Source organism: Lactuca serriola, chromosome 7, assembly GCF_051521515.1.
Source record: "Lactuca serriola cultivar US96UC23 chromosome 7, Lser_US96UC23_V15, whole genome shotgun sequence".
Taxonomy (NCBI): domain Eukaryota; kingdom Viridiplantae; phylum Streptophyta; class Magnoliopsida; order Asterales; family Asteraceae; genus Lactuca; species Lactuca serriola.
In genome coordinates, this window is record NC_136414.1 from 205,102,507 (window position 1) to 205,105,985 (window position 3,479).

The following is a 3,479-nucleotide window of genomic DNA, read 5'->3' on the forward strand; positions in this document are numbered from 1 at the left end:
CATCCTGAAAAACGCATCAATCGGGAAACTTGAAGTGCAAACATTGCAATAAAGTCGGACATACAATCGAAGGGTGCTTTGAAAAAATTGGATATTCTGATTGGTGGGAGAATCGACAAAGGAAACCAACAAATGATCAAAAGGAAGGCAAAGCCGAAGCCGAGAGCTGATGCAGTCAGGATTGAAGTCAGCCCCATACCTGGGCTAAGTGTGGAACAATACAAGAAACTTATGAAACAATTAAACGACAATCCAAAACCTGAAATTAATATGGCTGGTAAGATTGATTTTTGTCAACCGTGGGTTATTGACTCCGGTGCCACAGAACACATAGCATGTAATGATTCTGTCTTGACTAATTTGAAAAGATCATCCGATGGTGTTCATGTTAACATAGCAAATAGTGACGGTGTTCCCGTTGAAGGAATAGGAAGTCCTAGCCTACCAAGTGACTTAAAAGTCAACAATGTCCTTTACATACCAAACTTTAAGTGCAGTCTTCCATCAATTAGTAAAATCACCAAGAACAACAATTGCTTTGTGACATTTTTTTGGGATTTTTGTTATGTACAAGACTTACACTCGAGGAAGCTGATTGGTATGGGGAAGTGTAAGAATGGTCTATACAAGATGGAAGAAGTGGATGCTAGAGTCAAGGCGATGGTAGTTAAGGTTGACACATAGATCTGGCACATAAGACTAAGGCATGCTTCAAATTCTAGACTCCAACACATTAGCTTTATAAATAGTTTAGCAAACATTGATCATTGTGATTCTTGTATTCGGGCAAAACAAACCAGATTACCTTTCCAAGTTAGGTCTATTAAACTTTTGCTCCTTTTGAACTTATTCATTGTGATATATGGGGAGGTTATCGTGTTCCTTCACTTTTGGGTGCACGATATTTATTAACAATTGTTGATGATTATAGCCGTTCAACATGGGTATATCTTTTAAAACATAAGTAGGATGCAAGTTTCAATTTAATTGCTTTCCACAAATTGGTTGAAACACAATTTGAGAATAGAATTAGAAGCGACAATGGAGGTGAGTTTGTTTCAAATAACATGCTCAAGTTTTATGAAGAACAAGGCATCATTCTTGAAACATCTTGTGTCCATACCCCTAAACAGAACGGGGTAGTTGAAAGAAAACATAGACACTTATTGGAGATAGCTAGAGCCCTTCGTTTTCAAGCAAGTCTTCTCATTCAGTTTTGGGGAGAATGCGTCTTAACTGTCACCTATATCATAAATCGTTTACCTTCCCGATCAGTCAAGAACAAAACGCCATATGAAATTTTATTTGGAAATAAACCCCAATATTAACACATGAGAGTTTTTGGATGTTTGGTGTATGTTAAAGAAAATAAATTTGGAAAGGATAAGTTTGAAGAAAGGGGAGACCTTGTGTTTTTATTGGGTACCCATAGGGGAAAAAAGGGTATCGTGTCCTTGATATTGAGAGTAAGAAAATTCTAGTTTCTAAGGATGTCAGATTCATAGAATGTGCTTTTCCTTTTCAGAAAGTTGTAAAAGATAATAACAAGAACCAAGTTGAAGAAGAAAATCATGTGAGTTTGGAGCATTTCGATGATGACTGTCACGATCAAGAAATAGAAAAGGATCATGTGGCAACAAATCTTAGGGCATCAGGCCATGTCTCTAATTCCCCAGCCCAAGACGATATCCCAAGTGAGCCTAGCAGCCTGTCAAACAGCTCAAGATCTGAAATTGTTTCAACTAGTCCCGAAACAACTCAACATGCTGAACAAAGTCGCCATTCAACTTCCAATTTTTCTCAAACCCGACGCCCAAAACGTGTTCGAACTAAACCAACTCGCCTGTAAGATTTCAAGGTTGACTTACCACCTTCCATAAACCATTCCCACTCTAATGACAATACAGTTTCTTTGATGGTACATCCTTTGTCTCATTTTGTTTCTTACAAAAATTTTACTAACTCACATAAAGCTTTTTTGGCAGCCATCTCTTCACAAGATGAGCCCAAGCATTATTTTCAAGCAGTCAAACACCAGTGTTGGAGAGATGCCATGAAGAAAGAAATCCAAGCTCTTGAGAATAATAACACGTGGACCTTGACAAATTTACCTCCCGGAAAGAAGGCAATTGATTCAAAGCGGGTTTATAAAATTAAATACAATCCATCTGGTGAAATCGAGCATCACAAAGCAAAACTAGTTGCGAAAGGGCTCACTCAAGTTGAAGGGATAAATTTTCATGAAACGTTCGCACCAGTAGCCAAGCTTGTCACTGTGAGAACTGTGTTAGCCGTTGCTGTCCAGAAATGTTGGACTATCCACCAACTTGACGTAAATAATGCGTTTTTGTACAGGGATTTAGACGAAGCAGTGTACACGAAGATACCACAAGGGTTCGCAAAGGAAGGAGATACCAAGGTATGTCTCCTTAGAAAGTCGTTGTATGGCCTGCGTCAAGCTTCGAGGAACTGGTACAACAAGTTTACCAAAGCTCTCCTTCACATTGAATTCCAACATTCAAGGGATGATCATTCACTTTTTGCTTTTAAGAAAAACAACATCTATATTTCTGCCCTTATTTATGTGGACAGTGTCATACTTCTGGGTAATAATGCTCAACAAATAGAAAAGTCAAGGTTTTTCTCGATAGTCGTTTTAGTATCAAAGATTTGGGACCCTTAAAGTATTTTCTTGGTATTGAGGTTGCCCGCACACCAGACGGAGTTGTTCTTAGTCAAAGGAATATACTTTAGATATTCTTGCTGATAGCGGTTTAGAAGGTTGTAGGCCTAGCTCTTTTCCGATGGAGCAAAATATTCGTCTTACCACTGAGGATGAGTCTCCTTTGGCTGATTCAGGTAAGTATAGGCGTCTCATTGGGTGGCTCCTTTATTTACAGGTTACTCGACCTGACATCACATTTGCGGTCAACACACTAAGCCAGTTTGTTTCTTCTCCTCGACTTACTCATTGGAATGCAGCTCTCCGTGTCTTACGCTATCTAAAGGCCACACCTGGTCAAGGTATTTTCCTTCCAGCTAGTGGCAATTTAACACTGACTGGATATTGTGACTCCGATTGGCTGGGATGTCCCTTCACACGGCCTTCTAAAACCGGTTACTTTATCATGCTCGGTGGTGCTCCCATTTCTTGGAAAACAAAGAAACAGTCTGTAGTGTCACACTCTTTAGCTGAAGCTGAATATCAGTCCATGGCTGCTACAGTTATTGAAATTTTATGGCTTAGATGGTTGCTAAAAGATTTGGAAGCTACTCAGCAAGAGGCCACGACGCTTTATTGTGATAACCAAGCTACTCGCCATATTGCCAATAATCCCGTTTTCCAAGAGCGTACTAAACATGTTGAAATGGATTGCTTCTTTGATCGTGAAAGCGTAGAATCTGGAGAAATTTTGCCTGCTGCGATACGTACAAAGGATCAACTTGCAGACATGTTCACCAAAACCTCTTGGCACTGA

At 39.5% G+C, this 3,479-nt stretch overlaps 1 pseudogene; it reads left to right on the plus strand.

Annotated features, from left to right (window-relative positions):
* The first annotated feature begins 2,804 nt into the window (after positions 1-2,804).
* LOC145064745 (secreted RxLR effector protein 161 pseudogene) lies at positions 2,805-3,479 on the plus strand (annotated as a pseudogene).